Genomic DNA, 21,572 nt, shown 5'->3' with positions numbered 1-21,572 from the left:
AGCTGCATTGGAAGTTACAGGACAGTGGTGGGTCTCAGGGCTCCCAGGAGAGGCTCTGATTACAGCTGCCACAGTTGTCAGCCACTTCTCCAAAACTTGGAGTCGCTCTGGCTTGACTGATTTTTAGAAGGTCTTCTTACTCTGTATACCCCTGAGAAAGACAGATTCTCTGTACAAGTGAGATGAAAAGGAAGGAGAATAGGATCCTTCTGTCTCCTGAGGGACAGCTATTCCTCCTGCCTGCTCTCATCCTCCAAGAATGGGAGAACCTAGTCACCAAAGGCACATTGCAGGGTTTATCAATTAAAAACACTCTAAAGAAATATAACCCTTCTAGGTTTCTTTCTTCTAAGAACCCCTCCCAATGTCCACTCCCAGGAGCATCCATTCCTGAGGGCGAAGTGAGGAGAGCCAACCCCACCGTGCACACAGCTCTGCAGGTCCGGCCCAGACTGACCCTACCTGCACACACACCACCACCCAGTCAGAGAAAGAACAATGCCCATGTTCACATTAATCCTGACTGAGCCAGCCCTTGATTTCTGGCAATGTTTCATCTTTCTCTTTGTGAACGCTTCCTTCAAATCCTTAAGGGTTTAGCATTTCTTGTTTTTAGGTACCATGTTTCTTTCCTGTGTGCATGGAACACTTTTGCAAGGAAAGGCCATTCTTCCTTGATTAGTATGTTGTAGGCTCTTTGTACTGTTTTTGCTAATGGAATTTAATTCATATCAACCCTCCATGGCAAATGTTATCATTCCTATTTTAAATATGCAGAAGTTAAGACTCAGGGAGGTTAAGTAAGTTGTCAGTGGACACTCCACAAATAAAGAGATCTAGGTCTGTCCAATTCTAAAATCCCCATTTTTTCACCGTGCTAAGCAGTGTCTGAGAACAGGAGGCACATACATTTAACAAATAAATCTACTAAATTATCTATAACATACCACAATTAAGCCAGGACAGAGAATAGTTCATAAATGGACTAAATATCTCATATGTATCATATGTTCATAATGAATAGAGAAATGTTTTCAAAGTCATAGGAATAGAACTTCCGAAAAAACAAACTCATATGGCCAAGTGAGAGTTTTAAGAAAAGTTTTCTTGCAAAAATATGTTATTTTCCCATTCGGATATTTTTCTTCTAAAGAAATCTTGTTTGGTCTCTTTATTAGTGGCGTACAAGATAAAAAGATAATGATAAGGACATATATATTATACACCCTGTCCCTTCAAACTATAAATCAAGAAGTATTTTTTATCCTCCAACCTAATAAGAAAAGAGGAGTCATGTTGATGTTTTTTCTTACTTTGAAGGAAATAAAGGCAAATTCATCGCTTAAGAATTTTATCTGCTTCAGAGTCATTACGAAATAACTAACAAAATAATGTAGAGTGTTTTTTATTAGGGTATAGTTGCTTTACAATGTTGTGTTAGTTTCTTCTGTACAGAAAAGTGAATCAGCTACACGTATAAATATATCCCCTCTTTTTTGGATTTCCGTCCCATTTAGGTCACCACACAGCATTGAGTAGAGTTCCCTGTGCTATACAGCAGGTTCTCATTAGTTACCTATTTTATACATATTAGTGTATATAGGTCAATCCCAATCTCCCAATTCATTACCCCCCCTCACTTTCCCCCCTTGGTATCCATACATTTGTTCTCTACATCTGTGTCTCTATTTCTGCCTTGTAAATTGGTTCATCTGTACCATTTTTCTAGATTCCACATGTATGTGTTACTATACGATATTTGTTTTTCTCTTTCTGACTTCACTCTGTATGACAGTCTCTAGGGCCATCCACGTCTCTACAGATGACCCAATTTTGTTCCTTTTTATGGCTGAGTAATATTCTATTGTACATATGTACCACATCTTCTATTTAGGGTCTTTTGTGTCTCCATACAAATTTTAAGGTTTTTTGTTCTAGTTCTGTGAAAAATGCCATTGGTAATTTGATAGGGATTGGACTAAATCTGTAGATTGCTTTGGGTAGTATAGTCATTTTCACAATATTGATTCTTCCAATCCAAGAACATGTATATGTCTCCATCTGTTTGTGTCATCTTTGATTTCTTTCATCAGTGTCTTATAGTTTTCTGAGTACAGGTCTTTTACCTCCTTAGGTAGGTTTATTCCTAGCTATTTTATTCTTTTTGTTGCAATGGTGAATAGAAGTGTTTCCTTAATTTCTCTTTCTGATCTTTTGTTGTTACTGTATAGGAATGCAAGAGATTTCTGTGCATTAATTTTGTATCCTGCAACTTTACCAAATTCATTGATTAGTTCTAGTAGTTTTCTGGTGGCATCTTTAGGATTTTCTATGTATAGTATCATGTCATCTGCAAACAGTGACAGTTTTACTTCTTCTTTTCTGATTTGGATTCCTTTTACTTCTTTTTCTTCTCTGATTGCCGTGGATAGGACTTCCAATGCTAGCATGGAAGTTAGTAGAAGAAAAGAAATCATAAAGATCAGAGCAGAAATAAATGAAATAGAAACAAAGAAAACAATAGCAAAGATCAATTTTTTAAAAAGCTAGTTCTTTGAGAAGATGAACAAAATTGATAAACCTTTAGCCAGACTCATCAAGAAAAAGAGGGAGAGGATGCAAATCAATAAAATTAGAAATGAAAAGGGAGAAGTTACAACAGACACCACAGAAATACGAAGCATCATAAGAGACTACTACAAGCAACTGTATGCCAATAAAATGGACAACCTGGAAGAAACAGACAAAGTCTTAGAAAGGTATAACATTCCAAGACTGAACCAGGAAGAAATAGATAATATAAACAGACCAATCACATGTAATGAAATTGAAACTGTGATTAAACATCTTCCAACAAACAAAAGTCCAGGACCAGATGGCTTCACAGGCGAATTCTATCAAACATTTAGCGAAGAGCTAACATTTATCCTTCTCAAACTCTTCCAAAAAATTGCAGAGGAAGGAACATTCCTAAGCTCATTCTATGAGGCCACCATCACCCTGATACCAAAACCAGACAAAGATATCACATAAAAAGAAAATCACAGACCAATGTCACTGATGAATATAGACGCAAAAATCCTCAACAAAACACTAGCAGACAGAATCCAACAACACATTAAAAGAATCATACACCATAATCGAGTGGTATTTATCCCAGGGATACAAGGGTTCTTCAATATACGTAAATCAATCCATGTGATACACCTTATTAACAAATTGAAGGAAAAAAACCTCATATGATCATCTCAATAGATGCAGAAAAAGCTTTTGACAAAATTCAACACCCATTTATGATAAAAACTGTCCAGAAAGTGGGCATAGAGGGAACCTACCTCAACATAATAAAGGCCATATATAACAAACCCACAGCAAACATCATCTTCAATGGTGAAAAACTGAAAGCATTTCCTCTAAGATCAGGAACAAGACAAGGATGTCCACTCTCATCACTATTAATCTAAACTATTTTTAAAGTGCTAAAGTGCTAAGAAATAGCTGTCTAGTACTAGGGTAAAGATGTCCATAGAGGGCTGCTGCAGAAAGTCTACACTCTGGATCCACATGGAGCAGGAGTTAAAGATGCTGATTAGCTGCATATAAGAGCATTCCATACAGGAGTCCAAGAAATTACAGACTCCAAAGTTCTAGGGACAAGCAGAAAAGAAAGAAAACACCATGTCTTAGCAAGTCTTCAGATGTTTATTGTATGTGGATCTTTCATTTTTATTAATATTCCATAAGTATCTAGTCCATACGCCTCCATTGCATCTATTAAATCTACAGAAGGCACAATCCTGTTTGTGACAGAGGAACTAACAAAAATAAGGCTATTTCTGACCTTGAGAAACCCTATTACCTGGTTGGTGAGGATGTGGAGAAAAGGGAATCTTAATACACGGTGGTGGGTAAATTGGTGAGCCACTGTGGAAAACAGAATGGAGGTCGTCAAAAAACTAAAAATAGAGCTACTATGTGATTCGGTTATTCCATTTCTGGGTATATATCCAAAGAAAAGAAAAACACTAATTCAAAAAGATACATGCACCCCAAAGTTCATAGCAGCACTATTTACATTAGCCAAGATATAGAAGCAACCTAAGTGTCCATCAACAGATGAAAGGATGAAGAATATGTGGTATATATATATACAATGGAATATTACTCAACCACTAAAAAAAGGACATTTTGCCATTTGCAACAACATGGATGAACCTGGAGGGTATTGTGCTTAGTGAAATAAGTCAGACAGAGAAAGACAAATACTGTATGTTCCCACTTGTATATGGAATCTAAAAAATAAAGCAAACAGATGAATATAACAAAACAGAAATAGACTCACAGTTATAGAGAACAAACTAGTGGTTACCAATAGGGAGACAGAAGGGGAGAGGGGTAAAATGGGGTAGCGGATTAAGAGGCACAAACTGCTATGTATAAAATAAGTAAGCTACAAGTATCTATTGTACAGCACAGGGAATATAGCCAATATTTTATAATAATAACTTTAAATGGAGTATAATCTATAAAAACAGTGAATCACTATGTTGTGCACCTGAAACTATTGAGAATATAATATTGAAAATCAAGAATACTTCAAGAAAAAAAAGAAAAAGAAAAAAAGAAACCCTATAACCTGGAGGTGCAGACACCTACGCGTCAACATGCTTTCAACTGGAGAGAGAGGTGGTTGCTAAGTGTCATGAGTCCTCCTTTAAGGAAACAACTCCGTTAGAAATAATAACCCATGATAACATCTGTGTCCAAGGCTCCAGATCACTCAGACTAATTGCTTTGTGGTATAAACTGCTGTCAGTCAATCCTTCCACAGCTGCCAGCACCAACAGGCATGTACAGAAATGCTCACTATGAGCCGTTAGAATTGTTATTGCAGTGTGATTTGGAATAGCCAAAAACTGGAAACTATAGAATGTCCATCAAAAACATAAAGGAGAATAAATTACAAATGTAAAGTGGCAAATAACACAGCAACGAGCATAAATGCTCTACCACCATGTGTAATAATACAGATGAATACAAAAACACAATATTATGCAAAAGGAACCCATGACAAGAGAGTACATGCTGCACCATCTCACTCATATAAAGGACAAGAACAGGAAATATCAAGCTACGTGCAGCTCAATGACAAAAAGACAAACAATTCAGTTATAATATAAGCAAAGCACTTGAATAGATACTGTTCCAAAGAAGATATACAAATGGCCAGCAAGCACATGAAAAGATGCTCCACATCATTATTCATTAGGGAAATGCAAATCAAAACCATAAGGAGATACCACTTTACACCCACTAGGATGGCTATAATCAAAACAGTGGAATATATCAACTGTTGGCAAGGATGCGGAAAAATCACAACCCTTGTCCAATGCTAGTGGGAATAGAAAATGGTACAATCAGTATGGAAAACAGTCTGACATTTCCTAAAAAAATTAAACTTAGAATTACTGCAATTCTACTCGTAGGTATGTATTCCAAACAGGTGTGTAAGTAAAAACTTCTATATAAATATTAATAGCAACACTATTCACAATAGCCAAAAGGTGAGAACAAACCAAAACAAAGTTTGGAAGGACTATTTTTAATATCAGCCAAAAGAAAACATCTGTGAGATTTGGAATTCTGGTCTATGCCTTGCATGCTGAGGTCATCAAATTGTACTTTCCAAAAATCTTTGCATGTGATGTTTATCCCCTCAATCCATATTGAAATAGGAACATCCAGCAAACTTGTAATTTTCCTAATTCAGACATCGGGATGTCACAATCTAAGTGAGATCTAAATGTATTTCATTTAGGCCTAGGGTCATACTTATCTGGTAAAAGGAATGCTTTTCCATCTTCAGAGCTGGCTTGTTCCCAGAATCCTCTTTCACTGGCCTGATGCTAATGATTCACGTGCATGACTTCTAGCTCTTTAGGTGGTCACTAGAACGTGCAACCCCCTGAAGAGAGTACCTGCTTCTAGATCCTTCCTAAATCTCTACCACCAACATTCTTTTCATTAATTCCAAAGTTTTGACTGCATACATTATATGACCCTTAATGAGTATGTGGGCAGTCCATACGTCACACATCAGTCACTTTCCTCTCTTCCTCAAAACAGAGGGTTGTTTTGTTACTTTAAAGACTCTAACAGGGAATATCCAACAAAGCCAGAGGGGATCTTCTGAAAACAATGGGACAATGCCTACAACCCAAGAGCCCTGCTGGCTCTTCCCGACTACTTGGCTGTGCTTCTGCTCACTTTCAGAACGGAAGTGAGGCAACTTGTTCTCACATCTCCTTCAGAACCCTTCCAGTCCATCATCATTACAGTGGAGGTCCTCTTCTTAAAGTCACCTATTCTAGTAGGGGACAGAAGGCATACTGATGAGTATTAAGAAAAACATGAACTGTCAGGCACTGATAGGAAGAGCAGGAAGCTCTCACTTTTGTGAGATGGAGCCCACTAGCAATACATATTTCACTTTTAAATATATGCACCAACTGGAGATTTTAAAAGGTAACTTACAGGGCTTCCCTGGTGGCACAGTGGTTGGGAGCCCGCCTGCCAGTGCAGGGGACATGGGTTCAGGCCCTGGTCCGGGAGGATCCCACATGCCACGGCACAATTGGGCCCGTGCGCCACAACTACTGAGCCTGCGCTCTAGAGCCCGCGAGCCACAACTGCTGAGCCCAAGTGCCACAACTGCTGGGGCCCACGCGCCTAGAGCCCGTGCTCCGCAACAGGACAGGCCACCGCAATGAGAAGCCTGTGCACCGCAACGGAGAGTGGCCCCTGCTTGCCGCAACTGGAGAGAGCCCGCACACAGCAGTGAAGACCAAGTGCAGCCAAGAATAAATAAATTAAATAAATTAATTAAAAATAAATTTAAAAAAAAAACAAAAGGTAACTTACAATTATCTGTTCCTGAAATGGTGCTCCCCTTCTCACTGCAGAAGTCTTAGAGTACTTGCAGTTACTTTACCATTTAACATGCAGTGGTCTGAGCCAGGAATTCACTGAAGGTGATGGATTCACACTGTACTTTTTTGGCTCTCACAAAAGTAAAATCATTTATTTTTGTATATAACTTTCCTCTACTTTTCCTTGACAGAGATTAGAGAAATAAGCAAAAGGCATCCATCAATCCCAAGAATGCATTGATTATCTGCCATGGGCCAGGCAGTTATCTGGATCCTGGAGTCAGAGAATGAGTTACCTGCCAGCAAAGACTATAGACTCTGGCAGAAGCACAACAAAGATGTACCCAATCAATCGATAATCGCCCACTGAACAGTACATGTGGAAGGCACTCTACTGAGAACCGGAGACTGAAAGATCAACAAACGATAGACCCTGTAGTCTTTTTGTCTACAAAGAGAGGACGCCAGACTGGAAGGAGAGGTATTATTAAACACAGGGAGGTAATGGGAGTCATATAGTGGGATTGGCTAATACATAAAATGCCTTAAGAACAGCTGATTGTAAGTTGATAATGCTGAGCTTTCCTAACCATGTAGTACCTTACAACAGTTGATCAAAAACAGAAAACTAGTTAAATGGAGCATTTAAGAGAAACAAAGAGCAAGATCATGAATTCTTAGTCCTTTTACTAGACTTAACCCTGCATGCTGGCATTTAGAATAACTGTGTTAGGTATCTATCACTGCATAACAAAGTACCCCAGAAGGGGCTAAAACAGGATTATATTTGCTCACAATTCTATTTGGGCCAGGCTCAAGTTTTGAAAAGAACTTTCGAAAAGTTCTTTTGCTTGTCTCATCTGAGATTATTCATGTGGCTGTTCAACTGGGGACTGATTCATCCAGAGGGACCTCAGCTGGAAGATCCCATCTCAGCTCCACGTGGTCTCACCCTTTATGAGGCTCTACCAAGCTTCCTCACACAGACACACTACATTCTATGGGGTAAGAGGAAGTCAAAAGTCCCCTTGAGTCCTAGATCAGATTGTCACAAATATTACTCACTCCACGTTCTTTTGGTCAAAGCCAGTCACAAGGCCATTCTAGGTAAATAAATGGGATAAAAGACTCTACCTCTTAAAAAGATGGACAGTAAAGCCATGTATTTCAAAGAGGTGTGTCTACAGGAAATGGAGACTTGTTGTAGTCATCAATTTAACAATGTCTTAACATTTAGGACTCCAAATATCTAATTTTCACAACTGAAAGATCCTTTCTTTTCACTTCTCACTTTTCACAGTGTAAATATTCCTAATTTCATATAGAAATCTCTAAACTCTAAACATACTAGCTTTATCAATAAACATGTTTATATAGCACCTGTATTGATAACTTAACATTTTTACCACACAGGCTAAGTACAGTACTCTTGCCACGTGAATTACTAAAGTAGATAATAAGGATAATAATAAGCGTGTTCCTTGTTCCAAAATTATTCCCTGCTACTAGGGCCAGCATCTGAGGACTTCTGATTAACATAACACTTTGTTGTATTTGACATTAATTTTAAAGGCATCAGTTAAAAGTACAAATCCTATATAATTAGGTTGAAACAACTTATTTAAACATGTAACTTTTCATGGAGACCCACCTGTCAATACTTCCCCTCCTCCTTCAGACACTTGAAGGTAAGTGACCATGAACAAATGAGTAATTCTGATTTTTATATTACAATGTGCAGTTTCTGTTTCCTTGACAAGAGGGATAGAAATAAGAAAATATTGGCATTTTTGAATCTCCTAATTAAAGACAATGTGTTTTGCGTTTGTTTATAACTCAAACTGACTATAATACTTCAAGCACAGTGAAATTCACTTACTATTGAACAAGAGATGACTAGTCTCAAAAATAAACTTCCAATGTTCTTCCAAGGTAATTTTATCACAATTGTTTCTGCTAGAAAAGAGGGAAAGTCCAGGTAATACACTCAAAACTTCCATTAGGAGAGGCAGCCCAAATAGTATCCTATCACCTTATGATTTTCATGCTGCTTTCACCCACCACAAGGTCGCTTGGCAATGTTCTGAGACAGCCTTCTCTGATTTCGCTTGGCAGACTGAGGCAGTTTTTCTACTCTGTGATTGATTGCAGCATTACCTGGACAGTCTTAGTCCAAGCTCCCCTGTGAAAGTCTTGAATAATTTGTAACGCCTGCCATGAGCTCAGCATCTGATTTATTACACCTCATTATTGCAGCTGCCTGTCTGTGTACAGAGGCAGCAGGTAGTGAGAGCACACAGAGTACAGGGAAGAAGACAGTCACCATCCCCCCAAAGCAGCCTAAACAAGACGCACAATGGAATTAGAGTCTACATTACAAAACTCCAAACTAAACACAGAAGTTTTCCTGTTAGAGACTTAGTTAGTGTGGACCTAGCCAATGCCTCCACTCTATCTTTCTCATAACATTCATCTTACCTGTGTCCTAGCCAAATGTTAGACCCACAGTGAAATTATCCCCCATTTTGTTCAATCGCAAATAACCCCATTTTGAATTGAACTGAATACAAGAAAACATCCAAAACAATATAAGCATACAAGTGGCCAAGACCTATATTTAAACCAACAAAGAACAACAGCCAACATTCATTCAGAATTACCTATGAAGCATTTCTCACAAAATAACCTAGGTGTCTAGTTCACAGCATCAGTGTTCCTGTTTTTGAGCTGGTGGTGTCATTGTCACTAATCAATTCTCTTTATGTGAGAAAGATCCCCAAACATTCTCTTTTATCACATTTTTGTTTCATTTAAGAATAGCCTTCCCGCAACACTTACAAAGGGACTCCTCTGTTGAATTGTACACTTGAAATGGATTAATTGCAGGGTATGTTGATTATATCCCAAAAGAGGCCTGAGAGGAAAGAGAGACGGAAAGAGAGAGAGTTTCCTGCCTGCCAAGTTTTCTCTCAGGACTATTGAACTCTGATTCTCAGAGAGGAGTTGTTAACCCTCTCCCAGTGTACAGGTGCACACATCCTACATTAGCTGGGGATGTGGGCTCTATGATTATCTTAAAATCCAATGATAAATGTGGGGGCGATCACCTGTTATGTACTGAATGTTTATGTACTCCCCAAATTCATATGTTGAAGCCCGCAAGTAATGCTATTTGGTGGCAGGCCTTTAGGAGGAAATTAAGTTTAGATCAGGTCATAAGGGTGGGGCCCCCATGATGGGATTAGTGTCCTTATAAGAAGAGATAGAGCTTGCGCACTCTCTCTCCACTGTGTAAGGACACAGCAGGAAGGTGGCCACCTGCAAGCCAGGAAGAGGGTCCTCACCAGGAACTGAATCTGCCAGCACCTTGATGCTAGATTTTAAGCCTCCAGAATTATGAGAAATAAATATCTATTCTTTAAGCTACCCAGTCGGTAGTGTTTTGTTAAAGCAGCCCAAGCAGATTAATATGTCATCTCTGGGCATCTTTACAGTGAGTTACCTTCTTTACGCTTAAGTGCCTTTACCTAAGGCATTGGGCATCAGATTGTTAGCAAAGTTTGTAGTGCTTAAAAACCTTCCACCCAAAGAGCAAACAGAAGACATCTCTGTCTTGATAGTCTGTACTATTTGGGGATCCTGTTAGGCATATTTTGTAGGGAGAAAATGGCATAGGCTTTTAAGATGTCCTGGGTAGAGTCAGAGAAAAAGTCGTTTAAGGTCAAGTTGATAAAGAAAAATGTTCCTGGCGAGAATTTATCTCAATTTCACTAAACATGGCAGTAACAAAGTATTTAATTAGTTCCTTCTTCTTGATACGCCTGCCCTCTCCACCAACATCAGAAGCATACTTGAAAAATAGCCTATGAGGTGATCCTGAAGGAGGCAGGCTTGTAGCCTGACTCAAATTTTGATCTGTAAGCTACTGGGTCACAATCCTATGCATAGTTATTTAATGAATACAGAGTTACCTGTTAATATCTGTGTCTCTAAAGTTTTTTTCTCCTTTTGTCTACAGGATAAAACTGTTTTTAGATTTCATAAAAAGAAGCTGCCACGTCTACACCCAAAACAGTCAGGTCTCACGGTGTCCTGCTTCTTGCTATTCTTTGAAGGGGACACTCGCTGCTTGATACCCCATACCACCCCCACATTGTTTTTATTTTTGAAAAAATTAAATAATTGCCAGTAACAACCAAGGTCTTTTATGAAGAATAAAACATTCCATGTGTTTTAATTAATGAAAAACAAGGATGTTATGCTTGAAAAACCACAATGATTGCCCTAGGAAGAAAATTAATGTAGGTCCATTTCTCTACACTGTTATTCTAATGGTGTAAAAGGTATGCCAGCACTTCCAAAGCGAGGTGCTAGGTACAGAGGAGGTCTTTAACAAATAAAAAGGAGGAAGGAAATAGGAGAGAATGACCAGACACCTAAAGTAATTACTAAATGACTACAGTCATCTAAAGTGATAATTTTGACTGAGCATAAATCTCCCTAGAAAAGACTCATCACAAAGACCTACTACAGTATAGGAGAGAAAGAAGAGTTTTTGGCTGGAAGCCCCAGGAAAATGTCTGTAGCAGTAATTCTCTAACAGTAACACAAGGGAGATAAGAATTTATGGTAACATAATGCAAAACCACAGCACAGAGGCAAGAATATTTGGGGTAGCACAAGGGAGGGCAAGTGTCCATACAGGTAGAAAATGAAGGATTCATTAGTGAGAAAGGCTAAAGAAGTTGCTGGGGTAGTATGTGAAGGTCTTAAGCACCAAGATAAGGCTGTGGAACTGCATCTTGCACTCAGGACCAGCACCTTGGAAGTGAGTAGCTTGAGCCATATGTCACCATAGCCAGTAGCCTTGCTTATATACAACAGAACCCTGGTAAAGATCATATCTTTGCTTTAGAATGACAACTCTGCTAACAGAGCATAGGATCACAGAGCAAAGAAGACAGAAAACTGTAACAGCAAGAATGGTTAAGGGCCTCCCTAGAGAATTGGTTGTACCAACAGAGTAAAATGGCAGAGCAGCCATTAAAATCATGATCTTAAAAAAAAAAAAAAATGCTATTTTTAAAAAGGAACACGTTTAGGATAAGAAAAGAGAAAATCAGAATACTAAACGCTGCTATTTCCAATTTTTTTAATTATTCAAGATAAACACAAGAAAAATCTTAGTAGTAGACAAAACACATAAAGTCCATTTCCAGGTTGACAATGTGAGAAGCTCCATGAACCCATTCATGGACCCTCTGAGGTTTCACACTGCTTCACACTGTGGAAGAAATAGACTTCACAAAAATAATCTTAGCCAAGTCACAAAACAAATAAAAAAGCAAATAACAACAAGCCAGGAGAGCAGGGAGGGGAATCAGTATCCAGAGTTGCGATAATACATTACCCAAAATGTTCAGCTTTCAACAACAACAGAAACAACCATATGAGAAGTGCAAAGGAAGAGGAATGTTTGACACATCCTCAGGCAAAAAAGCAAGCAACAGAAACTGACTTTGAGAAGGACCAGATTTAACAGACAAAGACTTCAAAACAACCATTGAAAAATATATCAACAACTAAAGTAAATCATGCTTAAAGAAGTAAAGCCTGATATGAAGACACAGTTTCATCAGAGATACCAATAAAGAGGCAGAAATTATTTTTTAAAAAATGGAAATTTTGGTATTGAAAAGTAGTATAAATATTAATAAAAATAAAAATTCATTGGAAGGACTCACCAGTAGATTTGAACTGAGAGAAGGAACACTCAACAATCTTGAGGACACATAAATGGATAGAGATTATACAATTTGAAAAACAGAAAAAAATAGAATGAAGAAAAATATCCGAGCCTCAGAGAAATGTGGACATTTGGTATCAAATATACCAAAATATATGTGATAGGAGTACCAGAAAAGAGGAAAGAGAGAAAGGAACAGAAAAACTATATTTTAAATGGCTGAAAACATCCCAAATTTGCTGAAAATTATTAACTTACACATCCAAGAAGATCACCAGCTCCAAATAAGATAAAACACAGTTAAAATGAGATCCTCATCCACCAGAGGGCAGACAGCAGAACCAAGAAGAACTACAATCCTGCAGCCTGTGGAATGAAAACCACAATCACAGAAAAATAGACAAAATGAAAAGACAGAGGACTATGTCCCAGATGAAGGAACAAGATAAAACCCCAGAAAAACAACTAAATGAAGGGGAGATAGGCAATCTTCCAGAAAAAGAATGCAGAATATTGATAGTGAAGATGATCCAGGACCTCAAAAAACGAATGCAGGCAAAGATTGAGAAGATGCAAGAAATGTTTAACAAAGATCTAGAAGAATTAAAGAACAAATAGAGATGAACAATACAATAACTGAAATGGAAAATACACTAGAAGGAATCAATAGCAGAATAACTGAGGCAGAAGAACGGAGGAGTGACCTGGAAGACAGAATGGTGGAATTCACTGCTGCAGAAGAGAATAAAGAAAAAAGAATGAAAAGAAATGAAGACATCCTAAGAGACCTCTGCGACAACATTAAACACACCAACATTCGCATGATAGGGGTCCCAGAAGGAGAAGAGAGAGAGAAAGAACCTGAGAAAATACTTGAAGAGATCATAGTCAAAAAATTCCCTAACATGGGAGAGGAAATAGCCACCCAAGTCCAGGAAGTGCAGAGAGTCCCAGGCAGGATAAAGCCAAGGAGAAATACACCGAGACACACAGTAATCAAACTGACAAAAAATAAAGACAAAGAAAAATTACTAAAAGCAACAAGGGAAAAATGACAAGTAACATACAAGGGAACTCCCATAAGGTTAACAGCTGATTTCTCAGCAGAGACTCTGCAAGCCAGAAGGGAGTGGCACGATATATTTAAAGTGGTGAAAGGGAAGAACCTACAACCCAGAATACCCTACCCAACAAGGATCTCATTCAGATTCGACAAAGAAATCAAAAGCTTTACAGACCAGCAAAAGCTAACAGAATTCAGCACCACCAAACGAGGCTCTACAACAAATGCTAAAGGAACTTCTCTAAGTGGGAAACACAAGAAAAGAAAAAAACCTGCAAAAACAAACCTAAAACAATGAAGAAAATGGTAATAGGAACACATATATCAATAATTACCTTAAATGTGAATGGATTAAACACTCCAACCCAAAGACACAGACTGGGTCTTCCCTGGTAGCGCAGTGGTTAAGAATCCACCTGCCAATGCAGGGGACGTGGGTTCAAGCCCTGGTACGGGAAGATCCCACATGCCGTGGAGCAACTAAGCCCGTGCACCACAACTACTGAGCCTGCGCTCTAGAGCCCGTGACCCACAACTACTGAGCCCATGTGCCACAACTGCTGAAGCCCACGCGCCTAGAGCCTGTGCTCTGCAACAAGAGAAGCCACCACAATGAGAAGCCCATGTACTGCAATGAAGAGTAGCCCCAGCTCACCACAACTAGAGAGGGCCCACATGCAGCCACAAAGACCCAACACAGCCAAAAATAAATTTTAAAAAATAAAATAAAAATAAGTAAATTTTACAAAAAGACACAGACTGGCTGAATGAATACGTAGTGGTCTGGATAGAAGATCAGGCCAGCCACAACACTGCCTTAAGCCAAAGCTTAATCCAGAGGATGGCCCTAACTCTCTTCACTTCTATGAAGGGTGAAAAAGGTAAGGGAACTGCAGGAAAAAATTAAGCCTAGCAGAAGTTGGCAAATAAAGTTTAAGGAAAGAAGCCTTCTTTATAACATAAAAGTGCAAGAGGAAGCAGCAAGTGCTGATGTGGAAGCTATAGCAAGTTATCCAGAAGATCTAGCTAAGATGATTAATGAAGGTGGCTCCACTACACAACAAGTTTTAATGTAGATGAAATGCTCTTCTATTGCAAGCAAGAAGATGCCATCTAGGACTTTCATAGATATAGGGAGAAGTCAATGCCTGGTTTCAAAGCATCAAAGGACAGACTGACTCTCTTGTTAGGGGTTAATGCAGCTGGTGACTTTAAGTTGAAGCCAATGCTCATTTACCATTCCAAAAATCCTAGGGCCCTTAAGAATTACACGAAATGGACTCTGCCTGAGCTCTTTAAATGGACCAACAAAGCCTGGATGACAGCACATCTGTATAAAAATATGGTTTACTGAATATAAGTCCACTGTGGAGACCTACTTCCCAGAAAAAAAAATTCCTTTCAAAATATGAATGCTTATTGACAATGCACCTGATCACCCAAAAATTCTGATGGAGATGTACAGTGAAATTAATGATGCTTTCATGCTTGCTAACACAACATCCATTCTGCAGCCATGGGTCAAGGAGTAATGTTGACTTTCAAGTCTTATTATTTAAGAAAGGCATTTTGTAAGGCTATGGCTTCCATAGATAGTGATTCCTCTGATGGATCTGAGTAAAATCAATTGAAAACCTTCTGGAAAGGATTCACCATTCCAGATGCCATTAAAGACATCCATGATCCATAAGAAGAGGCCAAAATATCAACATACACAGGATTTTGGAAGAAGTTGATTCCAACCCTCATGGATGATTTGAGGGGTTCAAGACTTCATTGAAAGAAGTAACTGCAGATGTGGTGGACGTAGCAAGAGAACCAGAATTAGAACTGGAGCCTGAAAATGTGACTGAATTGCTGCAACTCCTTGATAAAAATTTAATAGATGAGGAGTTGTTTCTTGAATGAGCAAAGAAAGTGGTTTATTGAGATGGAATCTACTCCTGGTAAAGACACTGCAAAGATTGTTGAAATGGCAAGAAAGGATTTCGGATATTACATAAACTTAGTTGATAAAACAGTGGCAAGGTTTGAGAGGACTGACTCCAATTTTGAAAGAAGTCCTACTGTGGGTGAAATACAATCAAACAGCATTGCATGCCACAGAGAAAATGTTGATGAAAGGAAGAGTGAATCGACGTAGCAAACTTCATTGTTGTCTTAATTTCAGGAAATTGTCACGACCACACCAACCTTCAGCAACCACCACCCTGATCAGTCAGCAGCCATCCATGCATGCAAACCCCTCCACCAGCAAAAAGATTGTGACTGGCTGAAAGTTCAGATGCTGGTTACCATTTTTTAGCAATAAAGTATTTTAAATTAAGGTATGTACATTTTTTAGACATAATGCACACTTGATAGACTACAGTATAGTGTAAACATAACTTTTACATGCACTGGGAAAGCAAAAAAATTGTGTGGCTTGCTTTGTTGTGATATTCTCTTTATTGCAGTGGTCTGGAACCAAACCCACAATATCACCAAAGTGTGCTGGTAATCCCATTCATGAGGGCTCCATCCTCAAGATTAAATCATCTCTGAAAGCACTTACGTCCAAATATCATCACATTGGGGACTAGGTTTCAACGTATGAATTTGGGGAGGGAGGAACACAAACATTCAGTCTATAGCACTCACCAAGGAGAAGAGAGGGACACAGTAGGAAGAGACACTTAAATGTCAGCATGCCTAAGACTAATCCTGGTCTCCACGACTATCCTCTAGGTCCTTCACTTTTCTCCTCAGATTGATTTACTCGTATTCAGAAACACATCATATTATTTAGAAAATTTCTAAAAAAGCCCCCCATGAAGACACACTTATACGAATATAAGGTAAAATAAAAGAACATATTCTAGAAGAAATAATACCATGGGACTAAAAAAAAAAAAAAAAAAAAAAAAACCTGCCTCCAGAAAGTGTAGAGTCTGCTCTTCCAGGGGAAAGCTCAGTGAAACACAGTATATTTGTAATAGATATTCTGTTTCCATGCACAGAGGTGCCTGCTATACTGCCTATCACACTCTAACGAAATAAAAGAATGCTCTAGTAAGACATGTACAAAGTTTCCAATAACTACATTAAATGCAAAACAAGCTGTTGATATTTACTCAAATGCCAGTGTTTCAATATTCATTTACATAACAAATTGCCAGCCACAGGTGTTAGTTTCTGCAAAAAACCCACAGTATATAATGTGTTAAGTTAAATCATTTTTCAGCTGAGGCGAAGTGAAGATGGCAGAGTGAGAGGACGTGGAGTTCACATCTCCCCACAACTAGGGCACCTACCAGATGCTTTTGGGGGACCTTGACACTCAGGGGTACTGGAGGAACCCCTGAGCAACTGAGTGGGATGTGGTGAGGGGAGTGAGGGGGGAGAAGTGGAGGCCGGATGGAATTGGCGTCCCTGAGGGGTGGTATGGGGAAGGTAGGGGTTCCCACGCCTGGAGGGACCCCCCCGGGACTGGAGAATGTGCCTAGCGTTTCCACTACCCACTCGGGCCCCAGGGACCTGCTGGGCTCCCGGGCCAGGGCCTCTGCCCTCCAGGATTCCCTCCAGCTGCACTGGTCCTAGGGGCGTAGGAGTGACGGGGGGGAAGAAGAGGAGAGGCAGACAGGGAGGGGCCCTCCGGGACCGGAGGATCAGGGGAGAATGCACCTAATGTTTCTCCTGCCCACTCGGGCCCCAGTGAGCCTGCTGGGCTTCCAGGCCGGGTTCTCCGCCCTCCAGGGGCCCCTCTGGCCACATTGGTCCTAGGGGCATAGGTGGACGGGAGGAGGGGGGAAGAAGAGGAGAGGCGGACAGGGAGGGGAACCACCGAGACCAGAGGATCAGGGGAGAATGTGCCTAGCATTTCTCCTGCCCACTTAGGACCCAGGAAGCCTGCTGGGCTCCCGGGTCTGGTCCTCCATCCTCCGGAGCCCTCTCTGGCCACGTTGTTCCAAGGGAGGTAGGAAGATGGGAGGAGGGGGGGAAGAGAAGGAGAGGTGGACGGTGGGGTGAAACCTCTGGGATTGGAGGCTCAGGGGAGAATGTGCCTAGCGTTCCCCCCACCCACTTGTGCCCCAGGAAGCCTCCAGGGCTCCTGGGTAAGGTCCTCTGCACTCCGGGGCCCCCTCTGCCACGTGGGTCCTAGGGGTGTAGGAGGAAGGGAGGAGGAAGGGAGGAGGAAGGAAGAGGAAGAGAGGCTGATGGGGCGGGTTCACTCAGGAACCGGAGGATCAGGGGAAGCATAGCTGGTGTTTCCCTCACCCTCTCCCTATGCCCTCTGGGGCCCCCTCTGGCCGCGTGGGTCCTAGGGGCGTGAGAGGGAGGGAGGCAGGGAAGCAGAGGAGGGGCGAATGAGGAGGGACCCTCTGGGATCAGAGGATTGGGGGAACACGCCTAGCATTTCCCCCACCCACTCAGGCCCAGGGAACCTCCTGGGGTCCCGGGCCTGGTCCTCTGCCCTCCTAGGCCAGGGGAACTCTGGGGGCCTCCAGCCTCCCTGAGTCTAAGCCCCAACCCCCACCCCCAGGGCCTTTTCTGGCCACATGGGACCTAGCCTAAACCCCGCCTGCTGCCTAAACACCGCCCCTGCCTAAGGTCCACCCCCCCATAGCCAAGGCCTTTTACGGGTTTTTTTTTTTTCCATTTATTGCTACTGTGGTTCTGTTTTACCTCCTGGTTGTTGTTTCATCTTTATTTTTATTTTTTTCTAACATATCTGTTTGTTTTCTAATCTTATTTTTTACTCTTTCTTATTGTTGTGCTCCTTTTTTGTTTTTATTTTTCATGGCCACCCCGCACGGCTTGCAGGATCTTGGTTCTTGGACCTGGGGTCAGGCGAGCTCCTGTGGTCGGAGATCCGAGTCTGAACCACAGGATGAACAGAGAACCTCAGACCACAGAGAATATTCATCAGAGTGAGGTCTCCCAGAGGTCCTCATCTCGGTATCAAGACCTAGCTCTACCCAACAGCCTACAAACTCCAGTGCTGGAGGCCTCAGGCCAAACAACCCATAAGACAGGAAAACAATCCCACGCATCAAAAAACAAAAAAAATGAAACGACAAAAAAAATATCTTACAGTTGAAGAAACAAGGTAAAAACCAACAAGAACAAATAAATGAAGAGTAAATAGGCAACCTACCTGAAAAATAATTCAGAGTAATGATAGTAAAGATGATTCAGAACATTGGAAATATAATGGAGGCACGGATCGAGAAAATACAAGAAATGTTTAGCAAAGACCTAAAACAACTAAAGAACAAACAAACAGAGATAAACAACACAATAACTGAAATGAAAAATATACTAGAAGAAATCAGTAATAGAATAAATGAAGAAAAATAACGAATAAGTCAGCTGAAAGACAGGATGGTGGAAATAACTGCCAAGGAGCAGAATAAAGAGAAAAGAACAAAAAGAACACAAGACAATCTCAGAGACCTCTGGGACAACACTGAACACACCAACATTCGCATTTTAGGGGTCCCAGAAGAAGAAGAGAAAAAGAAAGGGTCGAAAAAATATTTGAAGAGATTATAGTTGAAAACTTCCCTAACGTGGGAAACGAAATAGCCACCCAAGTCCAGGAAGCGAAGACAGTCCCATACAGGATAAACCCTAGGAGAAACACACCAAGACACATATTCATCAAACTAACAATAAATTAAATTCAAAGAAAAAATATTAAAAGCAGCAAGGGAAAGGCAAAGAAACACTTATAAGGGAATCCCCATAAGGTTATCAGCTGATTTTTCAGCAGAAACTCCGCAGGCCAGAAAGGAGTGGCAGGACATACTTAAAGTGATGAAAGAGAAAAACCTACAACCAAGATTACTCTACCCAGCAAGGATCTCATTCAGATTCGCTGGAGAAATCAAAAGTTTTACAGACAAGCAAAAGCTAAGAGAATTCAGCACCACCAAACCAGCTTTAAAACAAATGCTAAAGAAACTTCGCTAGGCGGGAAACAGAAGAGAAGAAAAAGACCCACAGAAACAAACCTAAAATGATTAAGAAAATGGTAATAGGAACATACATATTGACAATTACCTTAAATGTAAATGGATTAAATGCCCTACCAAAAAACAAAGACGGGCTGAATGGATACAGAATCGAGACCCATATATATGCTGTCTACGAGAGACCCACTTCAGACTTAGGGACACATACAGACTGAATGCGAGGGATGGAAAAAGATATTCCATGCAAGTGGAAAACACAAGAAAGCTGGAGTAGCAATACTCATAGCAGATAAAATAGGCTTTAAAATAAAGACTGTTACAAGAGATAAGGAAGGACACTACATAATGATCAAGGGATCAATCCAAGAAGAAGATTTAACAATGATAAATATTTATGCACCCAACACAGGAGCACCTCAAGAAGTAAGGCCACTGTTAACAACCATAAAAGGGGAAATCGACAGTAACACAATAATAGTAGAGGACTTTAACACCCCACATAAACCAATGGACAGATCATCCAAACAGAAAATAAATAAGGAATCATAAACTTTAAATGACACAATAGAACAGACATTTAATTGATAGTTATAGGACATTCCACCCGAAAGTGGCAGAATACGCTTTCTTCTCAAGTGCACATGGAACATTCTCCAGCTTATATCACATCTTGGGTCACAAATCAAGCCTTGGAAAATTTAAGAAAACTGAAATCATATGAAGCATCTGTTCCAACCGCAACACTATGAGATTAGAAATCATTTACAGGGAAAAAAACCGTAAAAAAACCACAAATATATGGAGGTTAAACAGTGCACTGCTAAATAACCACGAGATCACTGAAGAAACCAAAGAGGAAATTTTAAAAATACATAAAAACAAATGACAAAAACACGAAAACTGAAAATGTACAGGACACAGTAAAAGCAGTTCTAAGAGGGACGCTTATAAGCAATTCAATCTCACCTCAAGAAACAAGAAATATCTCAAATTAAGAATTTAACCTTACACGTAAAGCAACTAGAGAAAGAAGAACAACAAAAAACAAAAAAAACCAAACTTAGCCAAAGGAAAGAAATCATAAAGATCAGATCAGAAGTAAATGAAAAAGAAATGAAGGAAACATTACCAAAGATCAATAAATCTAAAAGCTGGTTCAAATTTAAGAAGATAAAATAAAATGAATGAAGGGAGATCAATAGTTTTACAAGCATCAACAGATCTGCAGTATAATTATATCCTAGACATATACTCCCTTAGTGCACTTCTGATAAGAAGCTATGGATTAACAGTCCACATTAACTTAGGCTGAGTTGCAGAAGAAAATCTGCATTTATACTTGTGTCACTTTTGCCTGTGCTAAAGAATTCTATTCTAGACAGACTTGCACTATAAAAAGATACATTTGTAATCAACAACAATTGAGAAGATACATGGAAGAAATCACTTCATTTTCATAACAAGAACAATAGCAAAAAAATCAAAAGTATGACGAATGTTTAAAGCAATGTACAAAACCTACATGAAGAAAACTTGTATTTGATAGAACATAAGTCTTTTTTGTTCTATTTACTTTATTTTTAGTCATGATACTTAATGCTTTGAAATTTCAAGTGTTTTTTTTATAGCTTTAAAGAAGGATATACAAACAACACACAGATATACAGTTCTCAGGGTACCTTTAAATGAAATATTTTTCCTTGATGGGCTGTGTCCATTGCAGTGGGCTCATTGAATTTAGATGAGAAGTGTACCAGAGGAGACAGTATGATTTAAAGGGCATGCATTATATAATAGATATGCTACAAAGTGTATTTCTTTTCATCCCTCAACAGCTCTAAAAAGAAGATATGGGGATGTCCATTAGGAAAGCAAGA

At 39.7% G+C, this 21,572-nt stretch overlaps 1 protein-coding gene across 1 annotated transcript in view; it reads right to left on the bottom strand.

The window, feature by feature from the left end:
* The window catches only part of LOC309633727 (uncharacterized protein), a 1,009,062-nt gene that overhangs the window by 640,587 nt on the left and 346,903 nt on the right, over nucleotides 1–21,572 (bottom strand). The window lies entirely within an intron of this gene.

Source organism: Balaenoptera borealis, assembly GCF_965194805.1.
Source record: "Balaenoptera borealis genome assembly, chromosome: 8".
NCBI classification, from domain to species: Eukaryota; Metazoa; Chordata; class Mammalia; order Artiodactyla; family Balaenopteridae; genus Balaenoptera; species Balaenoptera borealis.
Note: the sequence above shows the minus strand (reverse complement) of the source record. Positions and strands in the feature narration are given on the sequence as shown.